Below are 27,815 nucleotides of genomic sequence, written 5' to 3'. Positions count from 1 at the left end.
TGCAGTATTCTAAGTGAAACTGTTCATCACCCACCCCATGCAAACAGTCAAGCTGCACCTTGCTCCAAGCTTTCCACAGCGCTTGATCTCTGAAGAGCTGCTCATGCTTTGTAGAGCAAGTAAAAGTGTTCAATGATACTTTCATGAATGAAATTCTGTACCCCAAATACTTTCTTTGAAGGCTGTCTTGCACCAGTACAAGTCTTTTGTTCTTTGGGAAAAAACAGCACAAACTGTTTTCAGCATCAAAGCTACAGGAGCCCTTTATTTGTTGCACTTATAATTTACATATCTACAATTATTTTATTATACATGTCCAACTTCCTTCCTTTGTTTGCCAGGTAAGGCCTTCCTTTTAGAAATGCATCCAGCTCCCTCTGCTCCTGGCTAATCTGTGTCTCCAACAAGGCTTCATTTCTGGTACCAGGTTGACAAAGAAATTGAAGGTAAGGCTGTAAAGCTGTAAAAAGAGGTGTTTAGCAAGGTTTCCTCCCACCTATAGCAGAGATTCTTCATCATCTGTGAAAGTCATTGAGTCTCTGTGAGGGTTCCTAGAATTATCTGTACAGAAGACAACAATTGTAAAGGTCTTATTGTGGTGGAGCACTGAAGCACATGATTTACTCTCAGGCTGCAAGCAGTCCCATTGATTTCAGAAACTAGTGACATGCAGAAGGTTAAACATGTGCTTTGCTGGGTTGGGGCCAAACCTGGTATCATTCTTCTGAATAGTTTACAATAAATTCTGTTATTAAAAAAAAAAAAAAAAAAACACAAAAAAACCAAAAACCCAAACAAACACAAAAAACCCCTACCACAACAGCAACAAACTGTTATAAAGATTTGTTATATTTTGAGTCAGGACATAAAAGAACCAACTCTGGCTCCAAAATAAGCCAGTTATTTTTGCAAACACAGTAGGATTTTTTGGCTCTGGTGCTGCTGTAAGCACAGCAGGGTCCCTGTACACCATTCCTGCACGGCCAGACAAGTACTGTGGTGATATTAACTTTCCTTCATAGGCTGCCTCTTCAGTGGGATTTACCCTTCAGAGGACAGTTGTAGAAAAATCTCCAAGCACATGGAGATTCTGCACTGTCCCATACAGGATGGAGATTTTAAAGGCATCACAATTGATTTTGGATTCTGAGCAGGTGCAATTGAACATCTTCCATAAGATTCAAGTTGAACTCAGGTTTGAGGAATATGTTATTTCTGAGTTGTTTACTGCCTGCTACATTCTCAGAGGAAAACTGTTTCATGTCAGTGGAATGATGTGCCATGTATCTAATGTGTGGAACTTTAAAGTTTTCTAGAGAATTAAGATTCTAGTTCTGAGTGAGCTATAGAACTTATGCTTTTACTGGAAAGAAACCACCAAACTTCTGTAAGTATATGCATAAAAGGGAAAATTAAGTAAGCTAATGAGCTGTCTTTGTTTATCCCTTTAATTTCTGTTCAAGTGTAGTCTTTTACCTTGAATGTAACTCATGAGCACTAATAGTCTTTATAGTTAATTCACCATCTTTAATTTCTTTTGTATTGATCTTGGTGAAATTTCAGTCTCCCAAACTGACTCACTCCTAATTTCTATGAGGATCTGAAAGGAAAAGTGTAATATATAAAGATCAAGTGACATTCTCATTCTGTACTTCATTGCTGTGCATTCATCAGTTCTATGTCAGCAATACTCAGGCAGGATGAGATTCTGAGAAACCAAGCAGTGCAACTTCACTAATTCCCCCCTGGGTTCTCTTCCCTTTACTGAGAAATGAATGTCCTGTAACTACCTGCATACAGTGACCATGGCAGCTTTGGCCAGGATTTTGGGCTATTTGCTGCTTCTCTCCCGTAATAAGAACAAACCTCTTGTTTAGTGTGATGCTGGGGAGGTACTTCAGGCTGTGAAATATGTTTGAGGGGGCAATCCCAAAATAAAGAGATCTGGTTGATGGGGTGATGCAGTCACTCCCTCAGCTGTTTTTCTTACTGTACATTGTAAATATTTTAAAAACATTTGTAAATGAAGTTACTAAGGAATAACTCTTCTGAAACCACTGCTTTCAGGAGTAATGCCCATGCTGGCACACAGGGGCTGAGAAGACTTGCTCATTTCTGGTAAGAATCACACGTGTCTGAGCTTGTCAAGGGTTTGTTTCCATAACATGAAAGTTCTGGGGGAATGCCAGAACACTGCCAATTTTGGAAGAGCCTCTCTTCTACTCACTTTGATTTTCTCATTGGATAACAGAACTTCCAATGTCATATCCAGCTAATACAGGGATGGAGAAAAACAGAAGGGGAAAGAAAACATTCAAAGGGCCCTGTTGAATCTTTCATGATGGAAAAGTGAAAAAAAAATCCATGCCTGACATTTTTCAATCTGTGAAATAGAGGAAAAGAGTTCTGAAAGTTTTGGATATATTTACATTCACACACTTAGAGTTTTATTCATGTCCTCGTAAATAAGTTATCTTTAACTGCAACCAAAAAAGGATCTTGTACAGTTTAGTACCCCTTTATGGTTGACATTGATTTAAAACACTCCATAAGGGGCACAGTACTGCAGGATCAATTAAAAGTAAATGCAGTCATGAAAGTTACATGAAGTACTGTCAGCCAGAGCCCTGCAGACACTGTTCTTCATAGAGCAACTTGCCACCTTAGCTAGACAGGAAAAACAGATGTAGTTACAGGTGGAGTTTATTTCATATTAATCAGTGGCCTTGTGACAGGAAAGCAAAAGTCCCTGACCAAACCAAGGATTCACTGATAAAAATCTCATGCAATTTTAAGAGGATTTTAAGGTTGTGTGTTGCAGCATTTAGTCATCTCTTCCAGAAGAACCCCCAAACAGGAAGTCTGGCTGTCAGGTCTCACCAAAGCAGGTTCCTAAAATGTTATTGCTAATCACTACATTTGTGATGTAGTGATGAGAAAATCAACAGAAACAAAACAAAATCCAAACTCACATCAGTGTGTTTGGCTCTACCAGTTGCAACCTCCTTCGCTTATGATCTTAAATATAAATAAGTGTAAATTAGACTAGTGTAAGTTAGATGGGAAGCATTGCATGATCTCCTGTGAGGAAAAGCACTGATAATGAGTTTTCTCTTGCCCCTGAATGAAAAGCCAGCCTTGGTGAGCTCAGGAGCTGCACTAATTTGTCTTTCCAGCATAATGCCCAAAAGGTAGCAGGTAGGAAAGAGGGACTATTTCCATCCTAGCCCAGCTGGCCACAAGGGAGCTCCCATGGTACAGACCAGGTGCATGTTCTTTTTTCTAGAACCCTCCCCAATAATGTAGCAGCAAAAAACCCATTACAAGTTCTTTGAGCAAGAGTACCTTGTCTTCTTCCTGTTGCCCAAAGAGCTTCCTGGCTTCCAAAGGACATTGCTTGCTGTCATAATTAACCACAGGGCCTCCTGTGGCCCCTGTAATCCTAATTTTTGTGTGTATATATTAACATTTGAATGGGACAGGAAATCTATATCAGATAATGCACAAGGTTGCCATCAGTTTTTGAAAGAGGAGCTTTTAGAATTCATGTACTCCTTATCCTGATATAACATTTCTTTTCTAGTCTAAGGGATTATCTGTGCATAGAGGCCATTTACATAATTTCTATGCAGATGCTGCTTTGTCCAAACTTTTAAATCAGTATATATGTTTTAGAGACATGACATTTTTTTTTACTTAGCCTCACAGATAAAATTTTATTGATTAATAAAATCTTTATTTTAGTCCCTCCGATGGTAGATGAAAGGGAAAACTGGATTTCTGAAGAATTAATGTTGGTTTATATGGACATCATTCCTTGCCTACTCACCAAGCTCTGATCTGCCAATATTTCTATTGACATTTCATCGTGACTCTTTCATCCATTTCTTAAGAACATAAGAGAATCTGTGAAATGCCAGTTTGTTGGGAAGCTGTTTATTTACACACATCCATTTTTTATTTTCTTGTTCTTTTTCAACCTGACAAAACAAGTTACAGCTCTGTCACTCTATCAATTTGACATTGCTTTCTCCAATGAAATATAGTCTAAGTTTTGGACAGCTTTTGGCAAGAGTGGCGACTTTTGTCTAAACAGGCACTGGCCAAACAGACTTGGCTGTAAACAAAAAACTAAAGAATTGTGTTCAGTCACCAAGTGACAGAGTTGCTTCTCTTATATTTATAATTATGTGGTTATGGTTTCAAAATTCTCTAATTACTTTAGATAATTTTTTAAAAGAAATTTAAAAACTAAACAAAAACCCGCCAAAAAATTAATGGTTCATACCAATCTGATGTGGGGGAAATGCTTCACTGACCTCCCATGTGAGGCTTGATTTAATATAAGGAAGGCACCCCAGCTGGGTACTCTGGTAGAGTAAGAGCAGCAGCATTTCAGTCTGACATCCTCTATCAGCTCCAGTCATGCTCAGCCATCAGTGCTCTAAGGAAAGCAAATTATACCTCAAAAGGGAAATTGTATTTTCTCCTGCACTGCAGGCAACCAGGAGACCACCTTGGAATGGGATTCATGTACTGTGTCAGAGAGAAACAGTCAACAAACAGTCCTTTCAGTCCACACCACCCTGTATCTACAACAACAAGCTGTGTAGCCAAGAACTCATATTACAATTTATTTTTAATACCAGATTTGTCCTGATTTCTGGCATAGAGTTCTTTTCAGAAATTATATTAAACTTGCATTTTTTAACCAAGTGATATATATACAGAAATAATTTTGTCTCCCTTTGAGATTTTGTATATTATTTGACTGCTGCATTATAAAGCCAAAGAAGAAGGTGAGCTGAGGACTTTAAAGTTTTTTTGGGTTCTAGGGATTTTTTTTTTAATTGGGAAGAAGGGAAAGGCTGATGGCTTGGGCACTTAAAATAGGATTTTGATTCTGGGGAAGAGTAGTCCCAAAAGAGATCTCAAATAGGTAAACTTAAACCACTTCAGTAGTGTTGAAATGCTCTAGATAATCTTTTTTTCCCTCACCTTGATCAAGTAAAACATCATCATTATGTGTATGTGCACATTTGGGTGAGGGAAGAAGGAGGTCTTAGTATTAATACATTTGCAGCATGTGGTGTCTTAATTTCACCTGCCCAAATGAGCATAAAAAAGGAAATATTTTCTATGAACTATACTTCTCCTGTGATAGAATGAAAATATGGTGTCATTTTTAAAATGAGTTTAGCAGAATAATAAGAAGAGTTTCTGGGTAAGTCATGGGTTACAAAGAGTTACTATAATATTGGATGCTATGCTTAAGGAGCAGTTATGAAGTGATGCTCTGGCATTCTTCAATTAGTCTTGTCCTTACTGATGTTTGAGATGCAGCATGAGCTTTGTGATCAGCTGAAGGACTCGTGCAGCACAGATCACATATTTCAGACTCTGGTGTTTGGTAGATCCAAATTTGTGAACAGGTACTTAAATTGTCTATGACTTCATTATTGTTCTGAAAAAGCAATGGTGATGAAATAAAAGTACTTCTTTAGTAGTAATGGTGTTAGAAATATTAGAAATACTTGGAAGTAGTGACAATATTGTTGTCCAGGTCCATGTAGAACAAACAGGTAGGAGAAAAGGAGTGATCTGTGGTGCTGGGGGTTTTATATTCTCTGCTGAGCAGCCCTCCATGAGTGGTGATTCTGATGGTGTAATTAGGTAATTCATAGCACAGTACAGGTTTAGATTTGGTTGTAAATTTATCTGGATGATTGTACCTCTGCTGGCATAAAGTTTTATTTTCAGTCTAATTTTTTGCTTGCTTTCAGCTTGGCGCAATTAATTTAAAATCTGGTGAATATAAAAGAACCAGCAAGTCCAACTGTCAGTTGAAGTGAGGTATCAAATTAATGCCATATGACAACAACAGTTGTATAAATTTGACCTGATTTGCCTCTGATGTAGTTTATGCTAAAAATACTTTAATACAGACACATACCAACCATTTTTATCAAGCCCACAAGCAATTTATCCTCAAGTCTTAGTGTAGGAAAACTATTTGGAATGAATAGGAAGTTTTGCTCAATAAAGAGTCTAGTTTTGGCTGCCAAACCAGCCAGCTCCAGAATCAAATTTTTTACACTTAGTATAATATATTATCGTACTCCTCTACTACTGATATCAGTAATTTCCTTCTCTTTTATTAGGAGTAGGGAATATTTGTAATTGTTTTACATGGGTAGAAACTTGAGGTCATGCATCAACTTGCAGTGAAAGTGCATTAACTCTTGGGCCAAAATTCTCATTTAAGAGCAAAATGGTTCTATTTTTTTTTTCCAAGTGACATTTCCATGTGTCTCTCAGAATACTTGATTCCCAGTAAGGGAACACATTTTTAATGAAGTGGAATGAGTGTCATCATAAAATTGGTACATTTTTTTTTCATGGAAGATGAAAAAATACGCGCAAAGTTGCATATCATCAATAATGAAAAAAGTCATTTTCTGTCCCTAATACCAGACTTCTTGCTTGACAAGAAAGAGGGGGAAATCTGGCATATTAAAAGAAGCTGTTTATTGAAAAATATTAAATTATACTGCAAAATTCATTTTCATACATTGTATGATTTTATAATCCTAGCAAAGCAAAGAAAAAAATGTGTTTATACCTTTTTTGAGTCCTTATGGTGAAAGAAAGAAGCAGGGATGGTTTGGCAGATATTTTAGATTACTTGCTTTGAAGCTGGGTTTTGAGCTTGTTTTTAACTGGGAACTATAATGAAAAAGAAACAGTTCTTTCTCTGCGTCTTTTCCTGGAGGATCTCTTTGTCTCAAGAGGACTAGAAAGGAATCTTTCACAAAGATTTTCTCTCAGTTGTGGTATTGCTGATGTCAAGCATGCAAAAACCATGACTCAGCACCCCAAAAGTCACGAGACTGCATCCAAAAAAAAAAAAAAAAAGAAAAAGATTTTCAAATATCTACGTGGTTCTCTTGTCTAAGCCTTTGTGGTAAACTGATGACACGTTTTTATATTTTTTCTGCAAATTAAAATCTTATTTTTCAAAACAAAAGAAGAAAAAAGAAGCAGCAGCTGAATTTTCTCAAAAGCTTGGAGGACTCCCAGACATGGGGTTCTGAAGAGCAACTGAAGCATTACAAACATTGCAATATAATTGCAGGTGTTGGAAATGAGGCATATGTTTGTAAGAACTTTGATCTAAATTTTAGTCAATAAAAACAATTGGGAAAAAAACTGATTGAAAGAAAAGCAGAGAAACCTTCCTCTGCATTTCAGAAGCTCAGGCTGCTGCAGTACTTTTTATTCTGCAGTCCTTCCAACAGAAATCCAAGAGAATAGGCCTCATGTCTTTAAGGTTAAATAAAAGCCATATAAACATCTGATTGCCAGACAGAAGATACAGTCAGATAATGACAAATAACACTTGGATATTGTCAAAAATGGAACAGGCAAAGTAGTGCAGATGCTGCTGTTACAAAGATATAAGACCTTTACCACAGTTTAAAAGACAAAGACTATTTGAATCTAAGAACATGGTTTCTGGCCAGAAAAAGCTACAATTATTTTTAAAAATGTCACCTCATTCACATTCAGTGATCAGAGAAAATGGAAACATTTTAAGGAGTAATTGTAAACATCTGCAAAAGAAAAAACGAAAACATGACAAAGACAGAAATGAGCTGCCAACATAAAGTATTGTGTGAACAAATCCACCGGAAAAACACCAGGTCTGTGGATGGATTCTATCTGGAATGTGAAAAAAACATTGATGATCATAAAAAGGACTAGAATGCACCTAAAGATCTTTTACTCTAAGTCAATCTGGCCCCCTACGCCAATATTGAGGAATGTGGCTGCACTTGTGTTTCTGCAGCAGCTTTGGCCCCTGCTGCTTCTCCCGCCCTGTTCCAAGAGAAGCATTTGCACAGGCACAGGGAATTGGACTCAAACTGATCTAACATTTTTTTTCTTTCTTCTTCAGCTGGATCAGTTAAGAAAAAGTCAGTGGTGGTGCAGATGGTGATGACAGCTCATACAGAAATGCTGCTAGATTTCTAACCATTGCCTCGAAATACTGATTTCAAACTGCAGTGCTATAATGACACCATTAATGAAGGTAAATCAGATCCTTATGGTTTTTAGAAAAGGCTCTCTAAGGCATCTATAGATCTGTATCTCAGCACAGCATTTAAATGTGTTGAGCAACTTGCAGGGTCCAGGGCTGTTTTTTAAGATAGGTTGTCTCCAGCACGGAGTAACAGAATGACAGAGTTATCACAGGAGAAAGTAAAGGTGTTAACCACCCAATTTTCCAGGTATAACTGTGCCAGTTAAAGATGAACAACTCATTGTAGAGATATTATGTACTATGTCCTCTGCACAAATGAGCACGTGCACGTTTTCTAAAATACAGCAGGTAGCCTGCATTGGCTCAAGTCATCTTTCCCTAACACCAAATATTACATCTGAAAGCAGCTGTTCTGATTGAAAATGTTTTATCACCATCCTTTGGTAGAAGATTGTAATTCCTCCAGTTCTACTGGCTGACCAGTTCATTTGAACTATTCCTAATCTATCCCTTTCTGCAACAGAGGGAAATCAGACGGGTTACAGGTGGCTCTGGGCAGACAGGCTCAGACAGACCTGAGCACAGGTGCCTTGGCCTTGCATTGCTTTCTCATGCTGCAGCTTTCCCTGCCCAGTCTCTGATCCAATAGCTGATACTTAGTCACCTTCATTTTCCCCCCTTTCATTTTGGTTTTTAGATTTTTGTTTCATTTTTTTAAAACTGAAATAGCCTGTGGTTTGAATTAACCACATTACCATAGGAATGTGTGCCCTTCTTCAGCACATTGAGCAGCACTGGGGGAGCAATACCTGCTGGCAAGGTAGCTGTGATTATTTGCTTGAGGAGAAATGCTAGTTGGAGTAAATGGCAAACCATCAATTTATAAAAATAGGTCTGCAATCTTCAGAGTTGACCAGAATAGGGAATGACAGTAAGGACTTCGGGGAAGCTGAAGTTTCAGGAGAAGAATCCTAGAGACTTTGCTGATTAGCTCTCTAAAAAACCTCTGATATTATAAGAACATCAAAGTAGCTTGATGGCCATGATTTGTTCTAGTTCACACTCAGGCTGAATTACAGGAGACTGGGACCCCGAAAGAAGGCTGTTTGTGGAGGGTGGGTGTTATTTCATGTTATGTGTATGATGTGCTCTGAATATGTGTGTAGGTGGTATTTGTGGGGGTTTATCTTTCCTGCTCAATAGCTAGAAATGAGGTGTGTGGAGAAATGATGGCTCAATGCAGATTGCCTGCATTTGGGTGACAATTGAGCCTGTGCTCTGTAAATACCAGTTTCTTTAAAATCCTGAGCAATCAATGTCAAATGCTCATGAAAAATCACCTTTTTTAAGGAATTTTCTTGGAATATGGCACATGATTTCAGAAAATCTATGATAAGACTTTTTGAGGAAAACATTTGAAATATTTAATGTGCACTTTCAAACCGCATTTTTTTGGCAGTTTGGTAGTGGAGAACTGGCCACTGTTTTAGCCTGTGGCCAGGAAGGCAGTAACAGTAGTTATATAATATATATATATAAATATATATATAAATCAGTATATAAATCAGTTTTATATAAATATAAAATATATATATAAATCAGTAAAGAACAAACTCCTGACATCCTCACAATAACTGCAAGCAAGCTAATATTTTTAGAGAAAGTTATTTAATTCTTTTTTATCTGGGTTGAAGAATGCAAAATGAACCTTCTTTCCAAGCTCTGGAATCCCCACTGTTGATAGTAGTTGATTTTGCATAAAGATTACAGGTAAAATTAACATTTTTGCTTATCTTGAAGGAAATTAGAATTTCCAGAGTTGTCATGAGGCTAGAAAATCTGTTTAAACTGGGATTATCATCCTGAATACTTGTAGACAATAGGAAAGGAAATAGTGTTCAAACCTATCATTATAACTAAGTACCAGCCCTCCAGGGTCATGGTGTGCTGCCTTCATCAAAGCCATAGGTCACAAGCCAGGGGTTCCATGGTGCTTTCAGCCTGGCTTTAGGCTCCTGGTACAGGATCAAAATAGTTTGATGAAATTATAGGAAGTATTGAAGTGCTCTAAAGTCACCCTGCTGATTCAAAATTTATGAAATTTTGACTTTTTGCCTGAAGGCTTTATGTGTGGCTAGAAACCAACTTTCCAACATCTAATTTTAATCCTTTTAAAGTATTACTCATCATTTTAATCATAGCAGGAAAATCACAGAGCTGTCAAAAATACATATACAGTATGTATTTGCTGTTTTCATTGCTACTATAAGCCTATGACTAAGAATTAGTGATCATACCGAGTGAGGAATATTGGGCATAGCAGAACCTCTTGTAAACAGTCATGGAACCACAGCTGCCTAAGGATGTCCTTGTTTTCCTGCTGAGTCAATTACTACAGTCTAAAACTTTGTCCACTCTATCTCCTCCTGGTATACTAGATCATAATACATAAAATGTCAGAAAGTAGAAAAAGAAACTTCATAAGTATGAAGGTTAAAATTCTCTCATGATCTTTGTATTTTGATTATAACATGTGCCAAACATGATTACAGGCATTTTTCTGAACTTACAAATATTTGCATTGCAGAAGGTGATTTGAAGAAAAAGGAGTAGTTAAACACAAGTTGAATTTGTTGGTGCTATTATGTGTTTCTCCATTGTCTCTCCACTTTGAGCACTGCTCTTATCAGATGGAAACCAGAAGAATGTTGGTTTTAATTGCTGATTGTAAATGTGACAACCTGTACTTTCAGCAGTGGTGTTTGTTAGCTTTAGGGAACAGAGCTACAGAGATGTTAGAGGACAAAGTAAGTTACCTGTATTCCTGCATGGACTTCAGTGTGAGTCCCAGACACTGCCTGAGGGTACAACTTCTTTGTTTTTTGATCATTAAATTTATCTCTGCTTTATGAGCCAACTACTTTAGTGAAACCAAAATTAATCTGGAATAGCTGTGTGCATCAGTGGCGTTGTTCAGATATACACTAGCTCAGTTAATATGGAATTGTGCCTGCTGGACAGAGCTGTTCCTAGGGCATTGCCACCTTTTAGACACAGTTTAGGAACTCACCTCAGTGAAGATTATATATTGACTTCATATGCAGACACTTTGCTGAAAATATACAAAATTAATGACATGGATTATTTTTTTTTCCTTTGGGGCCATGATGCACTTTTTTCCAGTAGAAGGGAAATTGAAACCTTCAATTCTGAAGAGTCAGAAGGACATCGGTCTTTGTTACTGGCTCAAAAATTTTGGGAGTAGAAAAAGTGACACCAGTCTACAACATTTTATTTTCAGTACTGCAACATAGTTCATGTCTGAAGAGACAGACTTTGTCTTTTATTCTCTTGGTTCATCTGGACTGGACTGCAGAAAAGGTTAATTCAAATAAGTGTCATGAACATGCCTTCCAGCTTCCCTGTAACCACCACAGCACCTCCTTTATCCTGACAATCTGTTGCCAGTTTCAGTGGGCAGTTTTAGTTCATGTGAGAAGGGACTGAGGTTTTCTACTCTGAGCTCTTTACAGAGTGCTAAAATCCTGCATGAGACTCAACCTCAGCACAACTGTGAATGTGAAAGTCCATCAGTCAGCACAGGGCTGTGCATGGAACCTCAGCATCTTCCCAAGGATTCTCCAGATGCTCATGGGGCTCCCAAGGTTTCTGCTGCTCAGCTGTAGCAGACTCATGACATGGACATCAATGGCTTGAACTCACCTCTCTGCTTTTGCTTGAGAAAAAACAGATAAAGGAAAGTGACATTTCACAAACAAAGCTGACATCAGCTGCAGGAAGACTCAAAAATTGTCCTTAGGTTTGCTTAGGAGCAAGACTAAGACTAGAGTTGACTGCATTCTGATGCTGCTGCAGTTGTTTGTTTGGAGGTTAATTTTAGTTTGTTTTGGTTCAGTTGTTGTTGGTTTGGGTTTTTTTTTTTTAACAGTTAACTTTAAGGGGAAATAATTATAAAAGGTCTACGTGTTTCTTTTAAACACAGCATTTTTTCCACTCTGCCCCAAGTCTGACATTTTAATGACCTGCTTTGCTTTGGTTTTTACTGGCAGTGTATATTGAAGGAGTATTTTATGTACAGTTTTAACATTTGAACAACGCAGCTCCGTGTTCTGTTACTCTTTTATGTTGTGGATAATGTCTTTTAAGTTTTTATTTCTTTTAAGTGCTTACTAATTTGAGGGCATTTTTGCAAATACCTTTAGAAACTTTTAGATTAATTATCAGTAAGGGTTATTAATTTAAGAAGAGCAAGCAAAGTAAAGGCTGCATATATTTTCACTCAAATTACTATCCTAAATGACTCCATGGGGGGTTTCTTATAGGGGTCACTGAAAGGCAGAAAGGAATGTTTTTACTTCTTTGCTTTGTCACAAAAATTAGGTTACAAGGGCTATAAATGCAGGTAATACTTTTTATTATTAGATTTTCCTCTGTAATGAATATAACATTTCTTCTTTTCCGATACCCACTGAATGTTTCAGTACTTAGCATGTTTACTCTTACCTTTAACAAGCTCGAAAGTAATTCCCCTTTAAAAGTCTTGCAAGCAAATTTGAAGGCAAGAAAGAAACCCTGTATGGCAGGATCCCTGCTGGAAGTGGAAGATTGGAAGGGGACACTGTCTTGCCAGCTGCCTATGAGTTCACTGATAACACCAGTCCTTGAGTAGCTGAGGTAGAGAGAAGTAAAAACTAAAACTGGAGAAGTCAAAAGTGGAAACCAGAAAGACCAAATTTTTTTTTCAATGCAAAATACAAAATTGATCACATATTTTCCTGATACAAAACAAAACGCTCAGTGCCAGCCTGCCAGAATTCAGGTTTACACAGTTCTCTAGTTCCAAAAGAGACCTGGGCTCAGTATTGACATTTGGGCCATGTAGCCAAGCTGGGGTGAGCAGCTCCCTCGGCAGGGCTGTGCTGTGTCCCCAGCAGTGGCCTGGTGTGGCTGGGCTGGCAGGGCTCTCCCATCAGGGGAATCCACCTCCTCCCCAGCTGGGCCCTTCAGGAGGGCATTAATATTCTCTGAAAGGCGGCCACTCATCTGCAGCTCTGTAAGGCCGACCTACTTTGATCTCAGCCTCAGCAACAGAGTGATGGGGGATAAGAGTTCAAAGTATAAGAAGAAACTCAATATGCAAAGAATGTACCACATCTTAATAAGTAATGAGAGTTCCCTCCATTTGTTGCTATTGTAAGGAAAAATAGTTTAATATCTTTATGGGATTAGGACTCCACGGTACTTTGCTAATGAGTGGCCAGAGCTATTAAGATTTTCCCTGTGTCTTCAGATAGGCTGGCAAACAAACATCACTAAACAATGGAGAGTCTAAGGCTGGCTATTAAGAGTTTGATCTGGTGAGTATTTTATTAATGTGGCTAATGTTGAAGGTTTTTTTTGTAGACCCTGTAGAGCAAATATATAACAGAATTTCTATCTTTTCCTTACAAGAGACTTGAGGATTAAGGAAATTACCAGTAATGAATGGCAGCTTTTTAACAAAGTTTATCACAAATGACACTGGATTGTGAAGTGTTCACTATTCAGGCAGCTGTGGATGAACAGGAGATTGAGAAAATTACCAGTGAGGACAAAACTCTCCATTTTTTACTGGTTTTCTCAGAGCTGTGGAGATATCATTCACATGAACACTTAGCCTGCATAGCAATGGCAAATACCAGCAAATTTAGCTTTCATAAGTGTATTTGAGAAAGATTAGCACACACCATTCAGTTCAAGTTTTAGTTTTTAGGTTAGCTGCCTTTCATATTAATCAGCTTTGGTTTTTTTCAGAGCTGCCTTTTCTGTGTAAGAGCAGTGGGTGAATGCCATGTTTAATAACCCCTTACATCCACTAATTCCTTTTGCAGCAATTGTGTAGTTTCCAGAAAAAATAAAATTTGTATAATTGGAAGAAGAAATGTAGAAATTAACATTGTTTTTCCTTAAAGTCCAAGAAAAGTTTATGTTTCAAGGAATTGTGTTGCCCTTTCAGAACTGTTTACTGTTCCTCAAAGGCCTTTCTATTTATTTTTCCAGGTTCTATAAGTATAGTAGGATTTAAGATCAGCACAAGAAAGTTTTTCACTTGATCAGCTGAAGTGCTAATTGTGACAATGAAGTACAGCATACAAAGGATAGTGAGATATTTCACATGCAAACTCTGATTTCCTGAGTGTGATGGCAGGGGTTATTAACAAGGATTTTCATCAGGTCCCTGTTGAAAACTCATTTCCTTAATTCACTTCTCCCAGCTGATAAACAGCCATGCCATATCTCTAGCATCAATCTGATTGCCCAGAAACAGGTTACTAAATTCTCTAAATTCTCTTTCTCACAGGGTTCTCATTTTCCTTTCAGAAAATGTTTGAGAAGTATCAGAGGTTTGTACAATAGAGGTCAAGCATGAAAAACTTGTCAGTCATGCAAACATCACCCCTTAAATGTCCCGAACAGCTCCTTCCTCTTCTCTATTTTGAGAGGAGAGTAGTTTTAATTAATTTATTGGTTGGCATCTGTTTAACAGGCAGATGTGTGATGGGTTTCTGAACACACCTGGTCTATTTTTTAATGTAGTCTCTAAAGAGATTTTGATCTTATTTTTAGCTTTAACCTTATAAAAATGTAACAGCACAAAGAATTCTTACAGTGACTAAACTTTTCTTTTTTTTTCTTTTTTTTTTAAATTTAAATCCCAGTTTCAAAGGAATTTAGCTATGACCTGGATTTTAATTTTCTTGGGGATTTTACTAATACTTGAGGGGGGAAATCTGGTACATTTTCAGCATATTAAATACCTGTTTGTGTCAAAGTAGTCATTAGATTTCTAATTGATTTGATTACAGTACAGTGGTACAGCAAAGGGTATACCTGGATATTTATCATCTTAGTTATGCTATCATTAGAATATGATTTCTGTATTTTCCTTAGAGGGGCACACTACCTAAATATTGCTCAGTTTTGAAACCGCTTTATTATCCTGTCATTGGTACAACATCATTCAATTTTACATTAAAATTGTTTTTCTGGAGACCTAAGCTCAATTCAAATAAACTGTTCATTTTTAGCAACCAGGAAGAAATGGAGTCCTTGTAAAAATCAGACTTTGGAGTGAGGAAGTTGGCGATTTTTTTCATTAGTTTCATAGGGCTCATTGTTCCTATTCTGGAAACTTTATAGCTGCAATCACCTACGGCTAGAGTCTGATTTTTACTGAGGTGCTATAATAATTATACTAAGTACTTTCTGTTTGTTGCTGACAAACAACAATACTTGAATGTCACTTAAGGAAAATAGAAACTTTTCTATTGTGGCTTAGTTTCCAAAACTTCATGGTTTGTGTTCTCAGAAATAAGTACAAGATATTCGTTAAGTAAAACCAAACCAAACAAAGAAAACTACCCTGGGTTTTGCCCATAACCAGAAGATCTCTCAAACTTTTAGGCACACTCACAGAGATGTGATAAAATATTTTGCTAAGAAACTTAAGTATGACTTACTGAGAACTGAAGGTTGACAAGTTTAAATACTGTAATAGCAAAACAAACAAACAAAAACCTTTCAGTTCACTTGTGGATTAGTAGTTAATACTCTGAAATCCACAAGCTACGGCTATCTGTGCTGTTATAATCCAAAAGAAGAACTCTACTTTTTCTGTTTTTTCAAAGGAAGATCTTAATCACCTCTTTGTAAGCCACCAAACCCCTTATTAAAAGTCTGGGCCCAATCCTCCCTTGAAAGCATGGCCCCAGCAAACTATGGGCTTTGATCCTAAATTGAGAACAACAGTACTGAAGGTAACAGTATGTGATTAAGGACTGCAAAATTTGGGCCACTGACATTAGTGAGACTGACTGCTCATGTGAGTAAAGAACAATTTCATAAGATTAAGGACCATTATTAAGTTTGGTAGTTGTATTTTATTAACTCTTCCTCATTATTTATTCAGCTTAAATAAGCTGAGCAATATTAATGTGTTGTCAATATCAACATTTATCAGTGGGAACTAGAGTGAAAATTACTGCAGTAATTATATTTTTCTTTTTTAATTATTAAAACTTCCGTTTATAACATAAATACTATATACTGTAAAAACAGTAGATTATTGGTACGGTTGCTAGTCTCGCTCTTTGACATCATATTTTTAAATAACTGACAATCTGAATAATTAAACATAGTTTTCTGTTAACTTTACATTGTTCTCACAGACATACAAATTGTTTTCCTGCTGTTCTAAATGTGTCCCAGCAAGAGGGACCTGGAGGGTGGGGACCTGCTGGGGCCTGGCACAGGGTGCTCCAGTCAAGAGGGAAGGAGATACTGGAACATTCTCCTCCAGTTCTCATGTACAATCAAGGGCAAAATTAATATAACATTAACAGCTGGGCAGTTCATTGAGTTCTACAACCAAGCCAGAGTAAGAGCTATTCTCCTAAGAGAATTCAGGTTGCCCCCATCCTTAGGGACTGGGGAGGTCCCCCAGATGACCCATAAGTTATCTCTGTAATAATGTAGGTAGAAGTGCTACCCTGAAAGCTTTGGGATGGTAACTTTTCTTTTGTGGGGAAAATGTCTGAACTGGATTGGTAACTGTAAATTCAGTTTACCTGCACAGTGAGGCATTGTGACAGCTCTGACATTGAGGAACAAGAAATATCATTTTAGCATTAAAAAAAAGGCAGACATTTATCTTGCTTTACCTGAACTTTGTAAAAGCTTTGCAGTGGTACATCTCTGATTTCAGATTTTTGTGTTTGTCGCAAATAGGAAATGTTGAAAGAACCTGGAGCTTAACAGCTTAGCTCTTTCCTTTGAGAGGAAATAGAATTAGAACCTGCATGTGCTTGGCTTATACTTCATAATACATTTTATTATTACAATTATAAATTAGGCCTCTGGGCACAAAAATACAGCATAACTAAGAACATAACTAACCAAGGTAAATTGATGCCTGCCCTAAAATATTTTACCATCACAGAATACTAGAGGCTGCCTCTCACTCTGGGCCCTCCTCTCCTAAGTGGGTCTGTTGGCACAGTACTACAGTGATGTAACTAGTCTAGGGCTTGAATCTGAGCCACACTTTGGTTTCCATCCATTCACCACAACTGGAGAGTCTTGTAGGCTTTTGGCTGACTTTCTTCTTCTACAGGTGGTGGAAGGCCAGCTGCAAACGTGTTTGTTCTCATTAGCTGTGCAATAAGCCCTGAGCTTTTCAGTGCTGGTGATGGAAGAGAGATAGTCTGTGTCTGTGTGTGTGTGTGTGTGATTGCACATCCTTCCATGCTGGGATTCAGTAGTGCTGGGATTCAGTGGTGCAGGAGTCTGACCTTTGCTTACCATCTTCCATAGGATCAGCTGTCATAAAGCTTGTGATAGTGATACAGTCCTGTTTCCTGGATATTATGCAGTCATCCAAATTGTTCAAAATGGGAGTAGTAATACTACCCTACCAACTTGTGCCTGATGACTGCAATCATGAATGTTTCTGAGGAGAGACAGTTTTTTGAATCAAATTGGTTGTCTTCTTTGTAACTTCAGCTTATCTTGTGAAAATACTGTCAGAATAATATATGCTTCCTTTATAAGCAAGAAGTTCTACTCTTGATCGATAGGACTTACTTTTCATTTGTCATCTTAATGAATTATTAGTCTTCCAGGGTTTTTTAGTACATTTCAGACTCTTTTTATGCAGCAGACAGCTGTGACAAGCTGAGATGGAAAACTAGCCTAAGCTCTGGTGCTAAATAGGGACTGGTACTCTTAGATCTCACTGGGTGCTCCTTATTTATATCTCAGGTGTTTGGACTAATGCCAGCTGCTGTAGGCAGAAGTGATGCTGGAGAGTGCCCTGGTGCTGGGGCTTGACAGTGGCAGTGATTACACCTGGGAACTGCTGTAGTGTGGCCCTGACAGGAGGGTCCAGGGCTGGCAAGTATCTCCTTTGCTAAAGGAAAGGTTCCAGCAGTGTGGCAAAGAACCTTAGGCACTGGTGTCCCCAGAAGTTTCAGAGATGGGGGTTTCAAAGCCACAGCATGTGACCTGTGTCCCTGCACATCAGGGCTGCTGCTGCAAACCAGCCCATGCAGCTCTGGAGCTCCACAGAAACTGTAGTTCATGGGGGCTGGGATTGGGCTTTCCAGGTTAGGCTGCTAGTCCAGCTGTGTGCAGCAAGAGGCATCATCAGAAAATCAGAAAATGCCACTTTTTCTGTTCAGTTTTCTTGCTTTTGAGTGACAACATAAGTGCTTTTGCATTGTTGCTTCAGGATTTTAGCAAGACCTTTTCCTTTGTGTTTTGTTTTGGTTTGGTTTTTTGGTTTTTTTTGTGAGTTTACCTTTACTTTGGGTGCACATGAGGAAAATGAAGTTTTCATGTTCAGTAAGTTGCTTTTCTTCTATAAACATTAACTATGCATGTTAAAGCTGTCCTAGGGCAACCCTGATGTGCACACAGTAGTGTTTTCATCTTTTCTATAAATATTTGTAGTTGACCATGCATTAAAATAGAGCATTCCTCTCTTTTGACTTTGCCCTTTCATTTTTTTTAGTTTGTTCAACTTATTTGCACAGAAGGGGGAAGAAGTTTTTATGGAAAAGATAAACTGTAGACATAACTCTGTGTGTAGATATGTGTGTATTTAGTAAATCTGCTGAAAAGCTGTTTGTAGATTTTGATGAGAAGGCATTGTCTCCATTTTTATAAAGATTATGAAATCTTTGGGGTTTTGTTTATCTACATACAAAGTTCTGTGGGAAAAAATGTGAGAATGGTGAGGAAACATCAGAAGTAAAAAGTTAGCTTCAGTTCTACTATTGCATTCTAAATGTCATATTCATCTTTTATTTGCTCATTGAACACTTCCTCCCATGTTTGTAGGCTACTGCATTTCAAAACTTTTTTGCCAATGAAGGGAAGTCTTATGATGTCATTCATGCTTGAAATACTTTGCTGCTCCTGATGTTCCAAAATGCCAGGGTGTGTTTCTGAGTGCCCTAGACTTTTGAATACATAGAAAAATTCAGTGAACCACAGAAAAAGATTGTCCAGTAGCAGTGAAATAAAAACTTACAGGACTGAGGACTATTATTTTCAAATTCCTTCTAGTATATTACTTTACACCATAATATCATATCAGGTTTTGTTCCAGTGTTGGCTAAGCCAACAGTCAGAGCACCCTAAACTGGGAAGTCCCAAATCTGGGCAGGCATTTTGGCAACGTGCTTTGGCTGGATCCTAAGTACAATCCTACTGTACTTGTTTACTACTAAAACAACAAAAGCTCTTCAGTGAAAACAAACCAAAATTGTAATTGTTTTTAATTAGTGGCTGGTCCACCTAAAAGCTTAAAATGATTTGATATTTGCATAGGTCCCTTGCCCAATCATAGCTTCATGACAGGCTTTTTGAAATAACTCAAATTTGACACCCAAAATAGCATAAAATTTCCCTGGGTTGTACCCACTGTAAGGTTATGACAATTTTCTATCTGGATTCAGATCTCTAATATTTTTAATTGAGTTAAGTTCCAGAGTGCTAATCTCTCTGTATTTTTAATAGCTACTATTGCATTTATTATGTGAAAAGTCTGTACATTTCAAACAATTGTTTTGGACATAAGCATAGGAAAGCTTTAGTTATGTATGGAGAATGTAGCGCTGTAGTATTCCTTTTTTTAAGGGAATAATTGAACATTACTGGTCTGGTATCACTGTCTTTTCATTTGTCTTTCATCACTGTGCCTTTCAATACCATTCATCTATGGACTAATGCAATGCCTGCCGAAGTCAATAGAAGACATTCAGCTGACATCAATGAACAGTGAATCAGGCCCTTTAAAAAGAAGGAACTAGAGTTTACAAGGGTTAAACAGAGCAGTGAGGAAAAACACTCTGAGGCAGGAATTGTGACTTCTCCTGTGTCCACACAGCACCTGGCCCTTCCCTGACATTCAGAACAGTGACAAAATGGCCAATTCTCAGTCTCCACTGGTACCTCTGATAAGGGAAGGCAGTTTTACCAGTCAACATCTGAATCGTTTTTCTGTACAAAGCCTTAGCAGGTATCAATAATTGTAATACACAGTAAAATCTGTTCAGATATGTGCCATTGATGCAGATGTTGAAAATCTTTTTGCGTAATTGCTTCTGCCCAGTCTTTCCAAAGAACTCACCTTGCTATCAGTCTTTCTTTGTTCTGATTAAGTTGTAATCACTCAAAAGCAGATTCAGAAGCTCCCCCTCCTTCCCTCCAAGAGACGATGTTTGCTTTATACCCAAATGTGACATTGCACACTGGAGCAATCGAAAGGGGCTGCAATGATCAATGGAGGGCCCAATCAAAGCCTCACAGATAGGCAGCCATTCGTCGCTGTTTGATATAAAAGGTGTTTTATTTCTCATCACTTTTTTGTCACTGAAAGAATGCTTCCTATGTGCAGATTAATTAAAGTGTAAACATTAAATATTGATTGATGCATTATCAGCATGGAGCAGTTGCCTCCACTCAGATTGATTCCTGCAGTGATTTATTGTCATATTTGTGGAGTCATTTCACTCGATAACAAAGAGAAATAGCCTGCTCCCTCTACCTTTCAGGCTTGCTCTCTGGCACTTGCAGTGCACCTCCTCATCCTCAGTGACTCCCATTTTTTGTCTTCTAGAACTAACATGGTGTCACCATAATTTCAGTAAAGAACCTTAGCCCTTTTTATTTTGGCATTTGCATAGTAAATTATAGTTCAATGGGAAGCTGGCAGCCCTGTGCTCTCAAATGGAACATCTCTGGTTAACACTTCCACCCCGTGCTCCACACAGATGCTTTCCATGACCCTGCTCAGGCACAACTTTGCAAGGACAGTTTCAAAGCATTCAAATTCACTCACTGCCAACTTGACAGAAAGGTGAACTTTCAAGAGAGTAACATTGTTCAGGTCAGTGCTATGGCTAAATTATCCAATTAGTTACTCTGAGTAGGAGCATGGCCATACACTAGACTATCAATTTAAAGAATTTCAGGTTTTTGCTCTCATTTTTGAAAAGAGGCCTCCATTCAAGTCTTATGGAGTATTTAAAATAAAGCAAAGTTTTGTGTTATTGAGCATCTAGATTAGAATATTTTTTTCAAAAATAGTATTAATTTTCTGTAGTTTTTGAAAGTGGATTGAAATGAGATAGTATTCCAACCCCTTCCTCTTCTCCCTGAGTCTTTAACGTTCTTATTGTGTGTTTATCTGTGTCAGGAATGGCTACTGCTCAGCACCACATGTTGTGGTATCTGCTGCACACAGCCATCTGTGCCAAAAGAGGCTGTAGCCCTGAAGTCAGGTATTTGTTCCAGACTGCTGCAGTCCCTCCTTCTCTGTGTTTTCACCAGGCTGATGGTCACCCAGCACGTTTGCAGCCAGAAGCAGCCTGGAGCTACCCTCAGTGACCCAATCAGCTGCAAGAGAAAACCATTTGTGGAATTGCTTTGTTCTGCAGTAACAAAACTTAATCTCTTACATACATGGCTTTCATTTACCACTCAGGGAATTAGAGTACTCAAAGTCTGCTGAAGTCAAATGTGTGAGCAAGGCCACAAAAATATGTAATAGGCAACTGGTGATTTTGATTCAGTCAAGCAGCAAAACATTAACCTTTGGTCACAGTAGCAAGGAATGCTAAACTTGTGAATTTACTGCAGCAGATAATTTCACTCCTATACCTGCAGGAGATCATAGGAGTGGTTTCCTACATAAGGAGAGGCTGTGCCAAACTGGCTCACTAAGAATGGTGTGCTATGATTTCTCTAAAGGGCTGTTGCAAACATGGTGTGAGACTTCATTAAGATAGGTATGCACTTGTACTGCTGCCATTCCTGCCCATCCCTGTCACTCCCAAGCACTTGCCCAAAAACACTTTATTTAGGATGCTTTGATATTTTACAGATGTAACCAAGCTTAGGAGAAAATGCTGCTGTTCTAGGTGCTTCCTCCCTATGCTTTTCCTACCAGATGCTCTTCCTGTCCTCCTGCTCTGTCATTTTCCATTCCAAACCAAAATTCTTGTTCTTTGCATCAGCCTGCTGAAAACTGGGCAGTCACACTAGAATTTGACACTCCAGAAATGAAAAAGCAAACAGACCAACCTTAAGGTATTGCAACAGTGTGCTCATCTGGGTCCCTTCAAAACAGTGCCCTGTGATTTGCCCTTGCAAATCACTTTTTCCCTGATCCTTTTTTGCTGCTGCCCTTCCTCCCCTCTGAACTGCTGTCACTTTGAGTTAGACTGTCCCCCCATGGAAGCTGTCAGCTCTGCCAGGTGAGGACCTTGCCTTCCTGTGTCCCCACCCAGCTGTGCAACCCAGCATGGCTGCACAGCCACCACTGCTGCAAATGCAGGGCCACAGAGCTCCTGCTTGCAACACTGCTCTAAACAAAATCTGCCATCATTTATGTACGTTACATGTACGCTTTTACAAAGCTTTTCAAAGATCCTGTGCATTTTGTGTGGAAAATAGAGACCTTCTTAAAGGTCTCTATTTTCAGATGAAAGCTTACATCAGCTATGAAAAGAAACTTTAATACTTTTCATACAGGTAATTCTAGCAAGTAATATTCAGTTGGGATTGCATTATCATTGTTTAGATAGGGCCACACAAAAACAAATTAAGAGATTTCTCAGTTGCAAAGGATCTGTTTTGCAGATTAAATGTGGACCTGAGAAACATGCAAAGAACTGTTCCCTCTGGGGACATCAGAGCACCTTTGAAACACCTGGAAAGATTCTGTTGGCTTCAGTGGGCCCAGGCTTTCCTGGATGGCTTTCAGAGGTGCTTACAACCAACTTGGACAAATTTAACTTGCATGCAGCCAGGAATGGTTCCCAGAAGGAAGCAGCCCCAAGGAAGACACCAGCTTAAGAAGAGCTCAGGGTGTGACTCTGATGTGGTGTGTGCTGGTGTAAGTTACCCCAAAGGCATTGGTACCTGCAGGCACCTTCCCAGCTGTGGGTGTGAGTCTTTGCTGGTTTTCAGCACTGGTACCAGTGGGGCAAACTGGGGTTATCTGGGCATGCTGCTGCTGGGAAGAAGCAGCGCAAACCAGTGCACAGCACATCTGGGTTTCTCCCAGCCCCATAAGAGCTGCTGTAGTGGGCAACTACAGATATTAGGAATATTTGGGGAAACCATGGAACAGAGAATAGAAAAGAGATCTTTTTCAAAGCTACCAGAATAACTTTGTGAAAGCAGTGTATGATTTAATACTCCTCAAATACCATCCTCCCAGGCCAGATTCTGAAAGGAACAAGGTATTTGTGGAGTGAGCTTTTCCCTCACTGCACCTCAGTCTTATAGAGCTGGTGTATAAAAGCCCTACATTAGTTAATAATGATAATTTTAAATCATTTATTTTGTTTTGGTGTTTTAAATAAGATGAAAATTTGCTTTTTTCTTATATGCTTTTCCCAGGAGCATTCCTTTCCCAGGTTGGAAAGATACATGTCTCAGAGTACTTCTCTTGAATTCTGATTAGCATCTCCTTTCACCATGGACAATTAAATCTGACATGAAGGGATACAAAAAGATGTTTGTTAAGTATTTAGAAAGCTCAGTACTGACCTAGATGCTGGAATTTTTGATATGTTCATATACGCAGAGATTGTAAACCTGTCCTAAGGATTCAAACTCAAAAGAAGCTCCCACTCCAAAATAAAATAAAATAAATTTTAAAATATTTAAAATAACCCCGCAAAGTTGTGATGATAAATACAAGCTGTAGAAGGCAGCAGTCCTCCCCATTTTAATGAAGAGAGTGTCTGCTCTACAGAAGGGGCTGGATGTTAATTCAACAGTCTGCTAATTTTCCATATGCAGTTACAGTCATGTGACCATATTGACCAAATAGACTCTACTATGAATTTAAATTAGCATATTGATGCAAATTACCCAACTGTTTCCTTGTATCTCTATAAGACCTGCCAGATGAATACTGTTGCCCTAAATTGTGATATTTCCCCTACAAAAATGAGTTTACTATTTTTGAGGCAACAATTACAGATTGCATGAGAATGGTGTGTTATTTCCTGAAATTGTATGTAATTTATTTTTAAGAGTTTGAAACAGAGTTTTGAAGTTAAATGTGTATCATCTTTGTAACTGCTCAAATCATCTTATTTTACATTTCCTGAAATACCTTGGAAGTTAAATGCAAATAAGGGAAAAATAAATTACAACTTGTGGAGTGACCAGTGTCTGATTATATGCAGTATAATTAACTCCATCCTTCATACTTATCCCATGTACTTCAGAATCATTGAAATGATTGGTGATTCTCTGTTTGGGGAAAACAGTTAAGTTTGTTCATAAGGTGGACCTTTTGATTCACTTTCAGGTCATGAAGATTTAGCATTTTAAAAACACTGATTCAAAATTTATTTAATGTTAATAATAAGCAGCTACAACTCAAATAGTCAAACTACTCAAAATAGTCTCTTCTGTTCATCTCTAATTCATATTTACCTACAGTAATTTGCCTTTGGAAAAATTGTTGGGATTTAGTATTTTAGTTTGAATATTATTATATTTAGAACCATCAAATAGATTAATAAGGACATTTACCCTTTCTTTGCCTGTTCTGCAGTCTACAAACAGAAATGGTTTTTCAAATTAAGACTTCTATTAGAGGAAACCATTTTAGTCCAAAAAGAAGCTTTTTCATTCTTAGACTATTACTTGTATTATGACAGAAATTAAGATTTTTGTGACCTGTAATTAACTGTGTCTCCTCTTGCTATAAATAAGATTTGGCAGCTACAGCTGGAGTTAACTGTACATTGAGGTCTGAGTCCTTTATTTATAGCTTTTTGTATTTGCTAATGACACTGTGGAGCTCAGGGATGCAGATAATAAAGAGTACAAATAAAATCTGTGCCTCATGTCTGCAGCCCTGTTCCATTTCTTTCCTCCAGTGGCATCAAGAGTTTCCTCAAATTTTCCTGTGCTGGGAAATCTCTGGGCTTGGCGTGCGAGGCTTTGACGCTGTTAACAATTTCAATCTGCACCATTAAAGCTGCATTTTCTCACCGTCCCCGGGTAATTGTTGCAAGGACTTAGACAAGTAAGACTATCCAAAGGCATCAGTAAGGTCAAACCGTGGTAGAAAGAGCTCTGATTTTATCCTGGAGATTGATGCTTGTATCACCTTTTTTTCGATTCAGCAGCTGGGGTTATAAAATGTACTTGCAATCACTGATAACATGTTAGATCAGACAACAAGTGGAGTAACACAGTATTTTATACACTCAGGGTAGTTTTACCTAATGCAACAATAAATCAGTGAAGGCAGAGGTCTTTTGTAAATTTTAATGAAAATTCAACTGCTGAAAATATGGTTACTTCTGGCTGAAGTTCTAGAAATATGAATTTGCTTCCATTCTTTAAAACTTGTAAGAATTATTTTAACTACAAACTTTCTGGTAAGGCAGTAAAGAAGAAAGCAATAAAAGAAGAGACAGCACATCCAATATATTATAATTAATTTGTCATTGGCTACAAGCAAACTGAGGGGAGGGGACCAGACAGTAAAATGTACTTTGAGTTAGCTGTAAAGAATTCCTGTTCTGAGCACCATCTAAAAAAAAATCTCTGTACGTGAATGAGACTAAAGGTTGTTGAATGGGTCCATTGTGCCATTTAATTTCATATAAATTAAATCATTATAAAATTTAAAAATATTTGCCAGCTAATCAATAAGCCACATTTTTATGCAAGTCCAGAATGTTTAGTAGAGGTCTTTTTCTTCCACTGATTATTATAGCTACTGAAAAATATGCTTTTTTTGTTGCAAAATTGCAGTCATATATAGCAAACCTAATAGAAATTTATTTAATTAAGTTCACAACAGGAAAATGGGGGTATAGAAATAAAGAACACTAAAGAATACAAACATGCTGCTAAACTTCTACAGCATCTTTCTTTCTTGTAAGTTTAAAGCAATATTTCCGTAAAATTAACTTTAGTCTTTCCTAAAACCTCTCAGACTACAGAAAAAGACCCAAATCTCTACCAAGTGACCAGGCTCATTAGAACACTGAAGACTTGAATAACAATAAGAAGAATTTACACTTGTTTAAAAGCCACAAAAAGTGGAATTTTTTTTCAGTTCTTTGCTTCCCCAAGGTAGATTTTCCTTGATTCCTTTTTCACAAATTACTTCATCCACATACATGATTTTTTTTTTAAATGTAAACTAAGGTATGATATTTGTTATTGCTTGTGCTTTTCTTATTTTTCTTCTTTATTTCAAGTATTTCTCTTAAATTTCATCCAGTTTTGAGCACCTTGTCTGGTTAACGGAATGTTAGTTGGACTTTGATACTTTCTTGATTGATTCACAGCAGAACTAATAAGATTAAAATGAACATTGAAAAAAATAATTTTTTGGCAATAACATTTTAAATGAAACATCTTTTGAATAATTTAAAAGTTATAATTTTTCCTTATTACTAGTGTTTCTACACAAAACTTATGAATTATACATACTGAGTTGTTTCTTGCAGCCTTCTTGCAAACTTAAAATGATTGTCAGAATTTTATAAGAAAAGATTTAAAAACTGATTGTTTGCTCTTGTTTTTATGGTTCTCCCAGTACAGTTTTGTTGGCTTCAAGGGGTTGTTCCCAAATTACATTGGTGTCACACTGGAATGAGATCAACTCAGTTCAACCACCCCAAACATGGACTCTTACCTGCAAAACATCGCTGGCTTCCACCACTGTCAAAGGTACAAGAGGTGAGCTGCAGATTCTTACCTTCCATTGCTTCTGGTGCTTCTATACCTGCATAAACAAAGAATATTTCTGTCTCAAACTGGTATATATTATAAATAGCTAAAATGTATTTCCTACCTTTTTTTCTGTTATGTAAACTGTGTGTCAGGAGCTAATTTCTGATCTCTACTTGAATACTTGAGTAACTTTTAATTTGCTGTCTAGATTTCAAACCCTACCATGTGAACTCTTATTAAGATAATAATAATGGCAGCAAGAGTTGTGGCCAAGAGATTAATATTTAGGCAGTGAATATAAGCTTTCAGAAAGCCTGTAGCAGTTTTGAAAAACATTCTATCCAGAGGGACAGAAGTGAAAATTATTTGGAAGTTACCAGCCAGGGAGTGATGCTGTATATCGTTTAGAAACTCCCTGGGCTTCCACAGACTGCTTGGGAAAGTCAGCCTCAGTTCTGGGAAAGTGCATTCCCTCATGCATTGTGATGTATTTCTGCAAACTCACTATCAAGCAGAACAAGTTTCCAGGGGTTGTGCATCTGCTCCTGCTCAGCCAAGGTGCCTCTGGGAATATATTTCCCCTTGCAGCAGCAGGTGGCGTTGAACAGCTCACGTTATTCTCACTCTCATAATCATTTTGTCTTACATGTAGTAAAAGCTTCTCTCCCAAAAGAGAGAATCTGCAAGAGAAATTCAACAAGTTTTTATAGATGTAGCAGATTTCCTACATGACTAAAGTAGGGGTATGTTCTTCCAACTTTAATCACACTGAGAAATGAAACTATAAATAATGTATTTAAGCAACAGCAAAAACAGGTGTGGTAGAGTAATATCTTAATTGCATTTTAATTTCCTATCCACAAAAATCTCTTGAAACACCACAGAGTCCATAAAGAGTTGTGATAAGGTCATATTATCCTGGGCCAGCTCATTCACTCTCCAGCAGATACACAAACCTGAGCTAGTCTGAGGCATTCTTTCCACA

At 37.8% G+C, this 27,815-nt stretch overlaps 1 long non-coding RNA gene across 1 annotated transcript; it reads right to left on the bottom strand.

Moving 5' to 3' along the window:
* Positions 1–198: 198 nt before the first annotated feature.
* LOC139596268 (uncharacterized) lies at positions 199–27,558 on the bottom strand. Its single transcript, XR_011681284.1, has 3 exons — positions 27,336–27,558; positions 26,793–26,882; positions 199–460 (listed from the first exon to the last, which is right to left on the bottom strand). It is a non-coding gene; the product is annotated as an uncharacterized lncRNA (long non-coding RNA).
* Positions 27,559–27,815: the final 257 nt, after the last annotated feature.

This window comes from Agelaius tricolor, unplaced genomic scaffold, assembly GCF_023055355.1.
Source record: "Agelaius tricolor isolate 1412-34295 unplaced genomic scaffold, bAgeTri1.0.p SCAF_15, whole genome shotgun sequence".
NCBI lineage: Eukaryota > Metazoa > Chordata > Aves > Passeriformes > Icteridae > Agelaius > Agelaius tricolor.
This window is presented reverse-complemented; position numbering and strand designations above follow the sequence as displayed.